A 14,383-nucleotide genomic window follows, 5' to 3' on the forward strand; every position below is an offset into this window, starting at 1 on the left:
ATAATACCTATGCACTAGGTATTTATAATATGTATTGATTTTGCAAAAATATCAGACTGCTGGCGTTATCTGTTGGGTTGCAATCGAACTAAAATTGGCCATGATTCAAACCATTATGTGAGTGAATGGTGTAAATTACAGCGCATGCAGATCAATGATTTTTACAATACGCATTGCCCTAGTATTGGATTTTTGTTTTTGTTTTAAAAGCAAGATAGTTCTAGTATATTGGCATTAAAATACACATATTTTTCGCACAATAATTTTCAGCTAAGATTTCAGCTTTTTAAACTATGTACTACATAAAGTTTTACATAATTAACTATTTATATTATATGTAATATATTTATATAACTAACTAACTAACCATCACGCCGCTTCCCCACAGGGGTAGGCAGAGAGAATCAAACGCCACACCACTCTGTATTTGCAAACATTCTTCTCCTCTTCTACATTCATGCATCTCCTCATACATACTCGACGATTATTACGACTCCTGACCCGGCCGCTTTCAAGTATTTGACATACTTGATTGTGCCAACTTTTCCTCGGTCTTCCTCTGCTTCTTTTTCCAACTACATTCGCTTCATAAATTTGTTTAACCGATCTTTCCTCACTCATACGTTCCACATGTCCAAACCATCTCAACACACCTTTCTTAATTTTACCGATAATGCTTATCTCAGCCTTGCATTCTTTCTTTATTTCATCATTCGAACATCTATCAAACATCATACGTAAATATGATATAAGGTATAATTAATATTGGCTTGTTTCGTATAATAGTAATACTAGTCTGTATTTATTCTCTTGTATTTTATAATCATACATATTACTTTCTCAGGCTTTCCTTATTTTGCCTTGCCTTTTCTCATATCGTTATGACGCATGTGGTTCTCAAAGTATGTATGTATCGCGGAACCCTAAGACTCCGCAGGGTCTCTGCAAGGGTTCCTTCGCGATGAGCAGTATATTAACATACTTCATACTACACTCAACTCTCTTCTATGACGCATGACATTAACCAGATGTTTATTTATTTTAGAAAAACAGTTTTATCATATTTTCTTTACTAAAAGCTTTGTTAAAATTGTGGTATGGTAATATCCTTATCATTATCATTCATCGTATCATTTTTTACTGGTATTTACAAAACAATGAATGATAAGGAGAGTTATAGTTTTATCAATTTACAGTGTCAATCAATACAGTGCTATTTTGTATATTGGATTATTATGTGCTGTTCTAGAAGTAACCTATTTTTACATGATTTTATTCAAATGATACAAAATGATAATATTGAAGAATATCGAACTTCAAACCAGGTTTTGTGTTTCAGTGTTTCTCTGAAGTATGTTAACTTATCGCGAAGCCTCTATTTTTAGCATAATTAAATTCAGTTCATCAATTTTGTGGCTTTTATTATACAATGGGTTAGAGAGCACCAAGATTGTTACACGACCATAATTTTTTTATCAATGCAATAAACCAGGGGTTCCCAAAGTGTGCGCCGCGGCGCCCTGGTGCGTCGTAGAATGTAATGAGAGGCGCCGTGAGTCAATCTATCGTTATCCGAAACCACAAATATTCTCTTTATATATATATATATATATATATATATATATATATATATATATTTATATATATATATATATATATATATATATATATATATATATATATATATATATATATATATATATATATATATATATATATATATATATATATATATATATATATAATATATATATATATATAAATATATATATAAATATATATATATATATATATATATATATATATATATATATATATATATATATATATATATATATATATATATATATATATTTATTTATATATATATATATATATATATATATACGCAAATAGCTTACTAAAGTAGGGCGCCGTGACAAAATTCTTTACTTGTAAGTGCGCCGCAGGCTGAAAAAGATTGGGAACCCCTGCAATAAACGGCAGAATGCCGAGTAAAAATAATTCCATTACTTTTGCTTGACCTTTGATAATTGCATAAAACAAACCAATTTTAAAATAAAATAGTTGTTCCATAAATATTAAATCAACATATTTAATTAATTCTAGAAAATATTATATAATTTAGATAAAAAGTGGTGTGCAGTATATATATATATATATATATATATATATATATATATATATATATATATATATATATATATATATATATATATATATATATATATATATATATATATATATATATATACACTAAATCGAAAGAAAAGTATTTTACTTGAACTATGTATCCATACAATTAATGTATCTACCCATTTTTAATTTAACTGAATAAATTAAAATATGTAATAATAAAACTATGAGGAGCAATACAGGTTGCAAGGGGCGTTAAAAAATTAAAACGAAAACTTAATAAAATGGAAAAAATGGAAAACTATTACCTAACTTTGCATAATAACTATCGAGAGATACAGAGTTACATACCTAAGTAATATTTTATTTAATTGTAAAAATACATATTTAGATAGATCACAGATTTATATTAAGACTATGAAAACTAAAAAAACGAACGAAAAACTTAAAAATCGATAGGGAATAAAAAGCACGAAAACTCAAAATATAGGGTTATCCAATAAGAGGTTTCATTTTGATATTTGAAAAAAACTGGTATATTTTAAGATAAATTAATGAATATTTATTGCATTTTTAAGAGAAAAGTATGCGATTAACGATGGAAAACGATATCAGCCAAACGGCTGCCACGGCTACGGCTGCAGCACCATATCCTTTTCATGAAATTTTCCATGACCAATTCGCTCATTTGCGGCTGTATGTCCTCGATAACTTCACGAATTCCATCTTTAAGGTCTTCAATCGATTGTAGAGCGTTGGCATAGACCTTATGTTTCACGTGGCCCCAAGGATCAAAGTCTCAAGGTTTTAATCACAAGATCTCGGGGGCCAACTGTGATCACCTCTTCGAGAAATAACACGGCCAGGAAATTATGTGCTTGTGTGGCACGTAGCGCCGTCTTGTTGGAAATAAACGTCGTCTACGTCAATATCTTCCAATTCCGGCCATAAAAAATCATTAATCACAGCTCGATAGCGCAACCCATTCACCTTAACAGTTGCACCAGCCTCATTTTCGAATAAGTAAGCTCCAATCACACCGCCAGCCCAAAAACCGCACCAAACAGTGACATATTGAGGGTTTCGATTCTTCACATCACCAAGTTGTCCCGACAGCTCAAATTTTTTAACAACTTCCACTATTGCTGGCCGAGAAGGCGCTTCACGACGACCAAAAAGTGCTTTAGTTTCGCGAACTCTGATTGCAAAATTTTCACCATTTCTGTAGTGAATTTCAACAATTTCAATGCGTTGTTGAAGCGTGTATCGTTGCATTTTTATTAGTCGCGTAGTTTTTACTTGTCAAATGTCAAAAGATGACAGCCTCAAAAGTGGCAGCTGCCCAGATAGCGGGCTATTCAAAATGAAACCTCTTAATGGAAAACCCTATCTTTAAAAGCTTACTTAACAATTACATTTATGAAAAATCGTCAAATTTTTATTTTGCAAAAAACTTAAGGTGAAAAAAGTACATAATAAACGTAATAAATTAATACATAAATGAAACCAGAGTTCTGAGAGGCCGATTAAAATAAGCCCAAAGGACTTTTTTGTTGCCCTGAAAGGCTAACATTTTTCGGGTCAAAAATTCAATTGAGAAATCAACAAACCGAATCGCGGGCGGAGCAGTGCTTGTATTTTTTATTACTTGCAATAACTTATCATTCGATTACTTGTATTTACACTTGTATTTTAATAATTTGAATGATATCACTGAAATATTTAAAATGTCGATAAAAATAATGACGATAATAGTCGCCTGCACGCGACACTACCGCCCTCATCCGGATAAGTTGTTGAACATCGAATGAGTAAAATGCATTTACATAATGTATTGTATTTTTCTTTTTATAAATGGTATTAATATATTAAGTTCTTGAAAGTTCCAATAGGTGTCACGGAAATTTATTAATCATTGAGATAAAACTTAGCGCCTAAGATCGAGCCATTTATATTCTCCGCAGTATAGAGCCAAAAGACGTAAGGAATAACGTTTTGATTTATGTATTAATTTTAAATCAAACACAGATTTTTTGAGTCTACTAAGTTGTATTTTATTAACAAAAAACACATTAAAAAATATATTGTGATCTTCACATTCGTTTGATAATGCCCTAACAAGGCGAACAATTGTCACAATATAATTTTTTATGTGTTTTTTGTTAATAAAATACAACTTAGTAGACTCAAAAAATCTGTGTTTGATTTAAAATTAATACATAAATTAAAATGGAGTTCTACAAATTAAACGTCAAGTCAATAAATAACGTTTTGATGTAAGTGAATTTTCATCTTGTCTTAATAATGATAAAAAAAAGTAGGTGCTACGGATTTGTTGACCCCTTACTTGTATGGTAAGTCTTTTGAATGTAATATAAGTAATATGTACGAATAATTATGGATTGATAAAATCTTACATTAAATCAAGACCATAGAAAATTCTGTATTCTCAACAATAAATAACAATTATAAATAAACACTGAAATGTCTGCATTAAGGAGACGTTTACTTGCAGTTTAGGACATTTCGAAAAAAACTTAAAACAGCTAAAAATGACTAGAAAATTAGTACATGTTTAATCGAAACGTTAATATTTAAATTTAAAAAAAAACTTTTTTAAAATTTTTTATTTGGCTCTTTATTATAAAATGCATAAGTTGTTTAATTAAAAAACATGGAATAAAATATTATAATTGAATATTAAATAAATGAGGATTGAAGTCTTATGACCAATGTTGTAGACATCACACAAGCAATTGTCGTCTTGAAGTGTGATCAAAATAGTTACATAGAGAGAGAGAGAAAGGTTTCAAGTAGAATGGTAGAATTGAAGTCTCGTAAAGGGGTTTCAAGTTAAATGGTGGAATTGAAGAGTCGTATAATGGCGCCCTCGACTTGAGTACGGAGCAGCGGACGTCTGCAGATGCGACCCTAAGGAATGCCGGATTGAGAAGGATGCGAACCTCTTAGACATGGCTAGGTATAGCTAGTAAACGACTCTTGTAATTAACTATATTATTATTATTATTCTGACTACATTACTTCCGTTTTGCTGTAATTCTAAATTCACCCTTTTTAATATTTTTGCTATAATGCTTACACTCACAGTGTTCAGCATAGTTTTTCATTATTTAATTTCATATTCTTTATCATATTTATTATGTTGAAATGTTACTTCAAAGCATACTTGGTTTTTCTTTTTAATTCTTTACTTACACTTAACATCATATACTACTGTAGTTTTATATAGCTCTATCCTTTAAAATATGCATCTCTACAGTGTTTCTTTGACTGTATTCTAATTTTAATTGTCTTTTCACCCCATTCTTGTTATAGCGTTGGATTATTCTGAAAGATACAAGTGAAAAAAGTACCATTTATAGAATCCAAAAATACACTTTATTTTGTATTAATTTAATTACACTTAATATTGTGTTTTCAATGTATTTGCAAAATATTCCTCATAAAATAAATCATTTTAATAATAACGTTATTTAAATGATTCAGGCATTTAATTAAATTGAACATTCTAGAACTTTTTTTTTGAATTACCTAACGTCCAAGTGACTCTGAAATCTAGCTACGGCTTATGCAACACCGTTTATCATGTCCCTACTCAGGCTTCAACTTTATAAGTTTCATAGCCTATGCCTACTTGTGAGTGGATTTACTCTTTATGTTTAAAGTTACTATAATTTCATATAATTCATGAGTGAAAATTCTAGGCAAAAACACTGGCGACATTCTAGAACATTTATTTTACCACATTAAATACTCTCAAATCAAGATGATACGATATTGGGAGCATCTACCGCACGAAGATTAAAACTTTTCTTGTTGGAGAACTATCTCATAGATGGCGCTGTAGTTTATACCACTACATTCAAATACGTACATACTAACACACGTGCTATGGATATAAGTAGGTAGGTGCGTTCCCATTCAACTCGCTGGCTTGTCATTAATTTACTAAATGTGAAGAAGTGAGGTTGTGTGGTTCAGTTTTTTTTTAAGTTGAGCAATAGTCAAATATTTCGTGCTTTCAAATGTAGCCCTTTAGATCGTTCTTTGTCGGAAAAATCTTCAGGCAAATACCCTAAACGTCATTTATTTCATAACTAGTAAGTGGTTTTTAATTAATTAAAACGAATATATTATCCTTTTCCATTGCTTTTTATTGTGTAATTTTCGTTTCCTTACCTCATATTAAATAACACAATCGATAAATAAAATATACACATTACATACATATTTTTTATCTGAAATTGCAAATTAAATAAAATTTTAGTTTTTCATCTTATTTTTGGCGGGAAATACACGTTTCTTTTCCTTATCTTGTTAACTTAGGCAATCATCTCAATCCTTCGCTTCCAGTATCAGTCTGAAGCAATTATCAATAAATATTTATGGTAAAAATATACTCATTTTGTTTGACCCATCTGCAAATTGAACTCAAATAGTTTCAGCTCGGTAGCCAAACGTGACAACCACTGCACTACATGGGCAGAAAATTAAATGCGTTTTATTTTGAAATATATTAAAAAGTGGTAAATTTATTGCGCAATCAAGAGAAATATTAAAAAAAATACATGTCATTGAAAGGAAACGTTTTTTTTTAGTAAAAGGCCAAATATTGCGTCATATTGCACCACGATTAATCTAATTTTGCAATCATTTTTAATATTTGGTTTGCCATTTGTCAATTATCTTACAGTGATGTTAAAATGCAAACATTTTAATACGAAAATGTGCAAAACATTTTTTGCCATAAAGTTATTTCTTCGGGAAAATGGCGCCAAGAGGAGTTTTGAAATTCACGTTTTTAGGGCCTTAACCTTTAACCCTTTATGACTGGTTTACTTGAATCATTCCTCACCCACAAAAAGTATGCCATGTATATATTCATTTACCGGTGTATGTATGTTTTTCTTTATATTGAATACAAGTTTTCAAACTCTTAAATATTTATTATAATGTTGTAAGGCTTTCAATTAATGGTTGACGGAGTAAAAGGGTTAATATAATTAGGGTATAATTGAAAAGATTAGGTAATCGTATGTATGGAGTGAATAAATGACGAATGAATGGTTAAGAAAGTTTATTTGGCAAGTGTGAATGGAAGAGTATGCCGAGCTTAAGAAAGATTACTAGAACAATAAACATTTTAAATACATATTTTTTTTTTAATATAAAAGAAAACATTTCTTTTACATTTTTTTCTTTACTCTTCCTGGCTCCATCCCAATTTGATCGGGAATTGTACAGCTTTACATATAAAAAAATTATATAATAAACAATAGTTACATTAACAATAATAAACATTACATTACATTAACAAAAATAGTTACGTTAAAAAAAGCCAATTAAACAATTCCACATTTATGTTATTATAACTATTAAAAAACATTCAGAGATTAAAAAAAAAGGAAATAAATTTATGGCGATTGCCTGGTTCACAATATGATAAAGTTCTCTGCGTTCTATGTGCCCATAACATCTCAATTTCCTTCCTCTACATGTGTTTATATAATATATATATATATATATATATATATATATATATATATATATATATATATATATATATATATATATATATATATATATATATATATATATATATATATATATATATATATAATATATATATATAAATATATATATATATATATATATATATATATATATATATATATATATATATATATATATATATATATATATATATATATATATATATATATATATATATATGTACATATATAAACATACTTATTATTTTGTCCTTCCTCGCCTAGTAGCGTCGATTTGAACAGGGTCATCTATCTCCGCGAACTATATGTATTGAACGACCGACTACACATTTTTCATGCTACGATGACCCTCATGCCTCGTGAGTTGAAACAAGTTTTACGATACCTTTTTTTATCTTCACACTTCCGATTAGTACATATTCAGGTATAAATGCATTCTTCTGATATCGCTCCTGTCTTAAAGAAAATACAATCACACGATAAATACAGCAGTGGGAAACAAGAAAAGAAATATGTACGTTTAGAAATATGTATAGTAGGTATACATGATGAAACTAATATAATATTTTCAAATAACTGTTGACGATATCAATTCCTGAACGCAGTTTCCAAATGACCGTGGGTAAACCACGTGGATTGCATTACCTCGCAGCAATAAATCACATGATAAGTTGAATAATTTTCAGTATTTTACCTTCGATGATCATTTGAAAGAATCTACTGAATGCGTGTATATATATCTTTACAGAAATAGTCCTTATTGAAAGCTCAATAAGGTCGGGTCGATCTATGAATTTTCTATAATCCACTCAAGTAAAAATGTTGTTTAATCACACATAATACAACATCAATAAATTAATAAAGTTTCACACAGCATTAATCGATAAGTCATATAATTTTCAGAGTTTTATTTTATTTTATTTTTTCATAAATTTTTTATTTTTTCATAAATTTATTACCTTCGCCGGCGATATGAAAGAATCTATATGTAATCTATAGGTAAATGCGAATACATATATCTTTATAGAAATAGTGATTGTTGAAAACTCGATATGGTCGAACTATGAATTTTCTATGATCCACAAAAATATAGATCTTGTTTAATCACACATAATACAATATTAATAAATTAACAAAGTGTCACACTACATTATACGATAATTAGCATAATTTTCAGTATTTCACTTTTTGCAGACGATGTGAAAGAATCGGATGAATGGCAATATATCTTTACCGAAATAGTGAATGTTCAAAGCTAAATAAAGGCGAACTGTGAATTTTCTATAATCCACAAAAGTATTAATCTTGTTTGAATACATACAATTCAAAATTAGTAAAGCAATCACATCTTTTGCAATCGAAATTTAATGACAGAAGTTTTTTTAAATGTGTCTGTCGCTTTCTAAATTCATTCTCGCTTTCTGTACCATATACCAGGAGAGCATGGGTACTATAGGCACTAAACAGGTAACACCGAGTTGATGTGTATTGTGTTCTCCGTATAACCGGATGCCCATAGTGTATATAGTGTCATACATCATGTCTGAACGGATAGGACGAACGCTATATACACGGAGGGAGATAACTCGTCCTAATTATGAAATAAATATTAAATAAACACCAAAAAATAATTCTACCGCTATACTGATGTGATAATTTGAGTGTACATATAAATTTCTAAGAAATGTAACGAGGAACAGTGTGGTACAGTTTAATAAAAAAATCTTAGTAGTATTCAGCAGAGAACATTAGTCATAGTTTTTGTAAACGGTATTTCCTCAATTTAAACCGAATTTACAATAAATAGTATTTAAATTAATCAGTATTATTTCACAATACAATCTTAAGATACAGAATTAGTTTGAGAATAATATATTTGTATGATTTTTTCCTTTTATTAACGGCCGTAGCCAATTCGTACAAAATTTATTACACGTTGTTACTTAATGATAAGTAATATGTTTTCTTTTTTTAAGTTTGTATATTATTGACTCAATAAGTATATTATTGGCTCAGTAAGCTTTTTTTAAGTTTGTATATTAGTGGCTCAGTAAGTATAAAATAATAACAGTATATCATAAGAAGGCAAACAAATGAATAAAGACAAACAAAAATAATTTAAAAGGCAATCCCCTTTCTTTAAAATATTATTTATTTTAATTTAGATGATCGATATCACGATTAACATATAAAACAAAGAATTATGCATTCGCCGGAAATATTGTAATTATTATCGTTTTATAGTTAGGAAGTGGCATATTCCATATATCAATATAGTCCGCGAAATCATTTCCACGGTTTTCCATTCGGTTTATAGGAGTATTAAATCCAGACACTGTTCGGCTGTTATTGCAATAAAATATTTGACGGTTCTCATTTAAATTTTATTAAAACAAATTAATAAATTGATCAAATGAAATAGTTTTCTCCTATCACCCAGCTTTATTCAATTAAGTAAACAAAGCAATTAATTATAATGCAAATAATGTCAAGGTTGTGAATGATAACTTTTTTTTTGGAATAAATTCTTTACACTTTTTTAGTGGACACGATTTGCTGAACACCGAGTATATCTCTTTCATTCCTTTCAATCGTGTATTTTGTTAGTGTGGGTAGTTCAAAAAGTGCAGGTTTTAAACACAATGACATAGCTGTATTATGAATGGCTCATCAATTCATTCATAAATATCGCAATCCTAAAAATGGAAACGGGTTAGTGAAAATAATCATAAAACAACAAAAAAACTGTTTTTTTTTACATCTGAACACAGATGAAAAAGAATAGAAAGTTTGGGTATTTACGGAGCTTACGACCATCATAGGCTGTTATAAGTTTCATCACTTTACAAATTGTAGTTTTCGTGATCATCTGTAGTTGAAAACATTTGTAGTTTTCGAAACTAGTCGTGTGAAATGAAATAAAACTCAATAAGTGGTCTAATACAAGCGTTCAATTTAAAAATTAAAAAATAGTTGTAAAGAAGGCTTCGCCGTTCATCATGTTATTCATTCAAGGGCTGCGTAATTTAAGACAAAAATCATCCTCATTTTCAGCAGAAAAAGCATAAGTCAATTTTGCTTAGATTGTAAATTTGTGACAAATCTCATCGCCTAATTGTCAGAATGATTACTGTGATCTAGATTACAAAAACATTTAATCGTATGGTACTAACTCTCTAGTATTTTGTGATAATTTGGGTGATTCATGTCACCAGTCATTAATTCGTAGTAAATTAGTCACAGTATGTAGTTACACTGAAATTACATTCTATAAAAAATGACTATTTTCTGCATTAACTTTTTTTATTGATACAGTTTTAAATAATAATGCTTTCCCGGAAACAGTGTTGTAATATACAAATGTATATATATTTGTATATTTTAAAGATGCTTATTAATTTATAACTTGTAAGGACTTGTTGCAAATGATGTGCAGTAACTATCACAAGACGAGTAGTTCTGTGCAATTTTTTTTTAAGATTTTTTTTTATAAAATGTAAAAACAGATCAATCGTATTATCTTTTGACATATCGCTCACTCCTTTTAAGAACGTCATAAATCAAAAAACTTGATTTTTTAGGACAACGTTTTCAAAGTTTAAAAATATAATACAATGTATTAAAAATAACTATGAAGCCACTTACTGAACTTTTTACTGTGCAACATATCTTTTTAGGTAAAACCTAAACGTTTTTTCTCTATTTGAAAAATATTTAGTATATTTAAAAAATAATTAAACAATACCTTTTCTTTAAAATGCAAAAACAACACTTTCTGCCCTGTAGTGGGTAAATATAAGTTAAAAATATGCCGCTTTTACTGGGATATAGTAAATTTTCTGGGCATTCCGAAAACATGCACAACTGAAAATTGTAGATTTTTGATTTATGACGTTCTTGAAAGGAACGAGCGATATCGATATTCTTTATGAATATTCTGGGTAAACGCGATATGATGTCAGTGTTAATTCTATAGTAGGTTAAAGCAAATAAAATTATGGTACTCACACACCTTTTAATCTAAAAAAATACTATCCCCGATTTCGGCCATCTAAATTAAAATATTTTTTAAAAATATATCTTATAAAAATGTAACAAGAGGTTTGCCTTTTTCATAATTGTTGTTTTCCTTATTTCATTATGCCTGCTTATGATATACTGTACGTACTGAATGCAATTTAATATTTTTTTGTAATAAACTAATTTAAACTTATATATATAAAGATAAATAGATTTATATTATCCACTGACACTTCGTGATGAAATTGCATTTTAATATATTATTAGATTAAAACCAATATTTTTAGCTTTTCCACTTTATTTTTATTTGACCAGCGACCGGGTTTCGTCGTTACCGATATCATCAAACCAGTCTGATGATGTCGGTAACGACGAAACCCGGTCGCTGGTCAAATAAAAATAAATTGGAAAAGCTAAAAATATTGGTTTTAATCTAATAATATATTAATTTAAACTTAAGCAAGTATGATTCGTCGTTACCGACATCATCAGACCAGTCTGATGATGTCGGTAACGATGAAACCCAGTCGCTGGTCATATAAAAATAAAGTGGAAAAGCTAAAAATATTGGTTTTAATCTAATAATATATTAATTTAAACTTAAGCAAGTATGATTGATTTTCGAAGTAAGCCCATCAATTGTATATATTTTATTTGATTTATTTCTTTAATTTGCTTATATTACACTTATAAAAACTATTACTTTCACTTAATTATATCTTTTTACAATAAAAAAAACATTTATTTTTAAATTCTATCAGATTCTTTTCATTCTTCATACATTCAGGCATCTCTTATATAATACATTAAACAATTTTGTGACTCGGTTTTTTTCAACAATGGCAGTCTTATTCTATCCTTATTTCGAGTACTATGTTCATGAAAATTTTTGTTTAACACTATTTTATCTTTGATATATTTGAATAATTTATTGTTTTTATATAAAACAAAATAAACAAAAAAAACTAAATATTTTGGATATTATAATGAATTCAAATCGATATTACACCAAATGAATGAAGAATGATAATGAGAGTTTGAAAAACTATATAGGTACCTAAATATAAAAAGAGCACCGTTTTTTAATGCACATACGTCTGACTTCTTTGTACTTTATAATTGATCCCATCTCGAATTGACTCGTTCTGTCGTGGAAAATTCCTGTTTAGATTTCATTATTGACGAGATGTTATTACGCATAATTACGCTATCCTGCTTTATGAGCGATGACGCTGTTTTGTGCGTCAAAATGAAATGAATTCAATTCGTTTGGCGATCAGAATTGAATTTCGTGACGTTCGTGATGTGGGCAAATAACTTCAGCTATTGTAAAAAAAAACAATGTTTGCATTCGGTAATTGAGTGGGTGAAAGCGAATCCATATTAAGTTGCATACAATTTGTAAAATATATTCACGGTCACTCCTACTTAAAGATTGCATTATTGAATGAATTCAAGAGATCATTATTTTTTTTAGAGAAATATTTGTATTTTAATGTATGCTGGATTTTATTGTACAGTTATTGTACCTCATAAAACGAGAATAATTCGTAAAAGCGATTCTCACTCGTTATGTAAATGATCGTTAAACGAATAGGTTTTTCCCATAAACTATACATAGATCAATGCCTACTTTTTTAAATGTTATAAAATTAGTAAGTTAAAACATATCCACTCCCTATATAAAACAAATGGAGTCCACAAACTGGCTTCTTTGTCGACTGCCAGCTCCTTTGCATCCTCCTAAGTGCCCTTATAAATTTTTGTATAAATTGTTAAGGAACGTAAAAACCTGAAATGTGATTTATATGTTCAAAAAATATTATTTTTTGATATCTCATCAAAGATGAAGAAGAATATGGAAGTCTGGCATTTACGGGGCTTACGACCGTCATAGGCTGGTTTAAGTGATCACTTTACACACGTGTAACATTCACCAATTCTACCCATTATTGACAACCACACTACTCAAATTCTTGGACAAGTATTTGGACACACTCAAAATGTTTCAAAAAATATATTTAATAGAAATAATTAATTTATTACACATATATTAATTTAAAGCAATTGTTGTTAGAAAACTGTGTAGAAACATTTGTTTTTATGTACTTTTCAAACAATTTTGTTAAAATGCGACTTAGCATATTTGTTTAGAACGTATAGCTAGCTATCTGTTTATTAGTGTGATTTTTCTCAATGTTCTTTATATTTCTGTTTCCATGCTTCCAGCATCTCTTATTGTATCAGAAGATTATTGCTCTGCTACTTCCTCTTCCTCTAACAAACTCTCTTCCACAACTTCCTTCTGTGAAACACAATACAACTCCATAAGCTCTTCAGTGGTCAGCTCTAGACTATGGTCTTCCTCAAGCTCATCCACCACTATTCCCATGGTATTGGCCAAAGATACAATTTTCACAAATACACTTTTCTTCGCTATGCGAATTGTCGTTTGTTAAGGGAGCATTTGTTTCACAACATGTTTTGCTCGTTATGTTTATTACTTATTATCTCAACTTTGCTTTAATTAATTGAAATTGAGCTCTGAACAATAATTTCAAATCTTGAAAAATAAATATAAGTCAATCGACTCATATGTGGTACTTTTCCACAACTGTAATAACAAATGCTGTAATGTGTGTCAAAGATTACAAATTTATTCAATTATTGAAGTCATATTTCGATTATTCAAT

At 29.0% G+C, this 14,383-nt stretch overlaps 1 protein-coding gene across 1 annotated transcript in view; it reads left to right on the forward strand.

The window, feature by feature from the left end:
• Positions 1-6,080: 6,080 nt before the first annotated feature.
• The window catches only part of lama (phospholipase B domain containing lamina ancestor), a 54,109-nt gene continuing 45,806 nt past the window's right edge, over positions 6,081-14,383 (forward strand). Inside the window, exon 1 of the mRNA XM_088273465.1 lies at positions 6,081-6,257. The gene's annotated coding sequence lies outside the window, so the exon portion shown is untranslated. The remainder of the gene's footprint in view (positions 6,258-14,383) is intronic.

Source organism: Brachycentrus maculatus, unplaced genomic scaffold (assembly GCF_059751285.1).
Source record: "Brachycentrus maculatus isolate JH-2025_06_01 unplaced genomic scaffold, ASM5975128v1 h1tg000584l, whole genome shotgun sequence".
In the NCBI taxonomy this organism is placed as follows: Eukaryota; Metazoa; Arthropoda; class Insecta; order Trichoptera; family Brachycentridae; genus Brachycentrus; species Brachycentrus maculatus.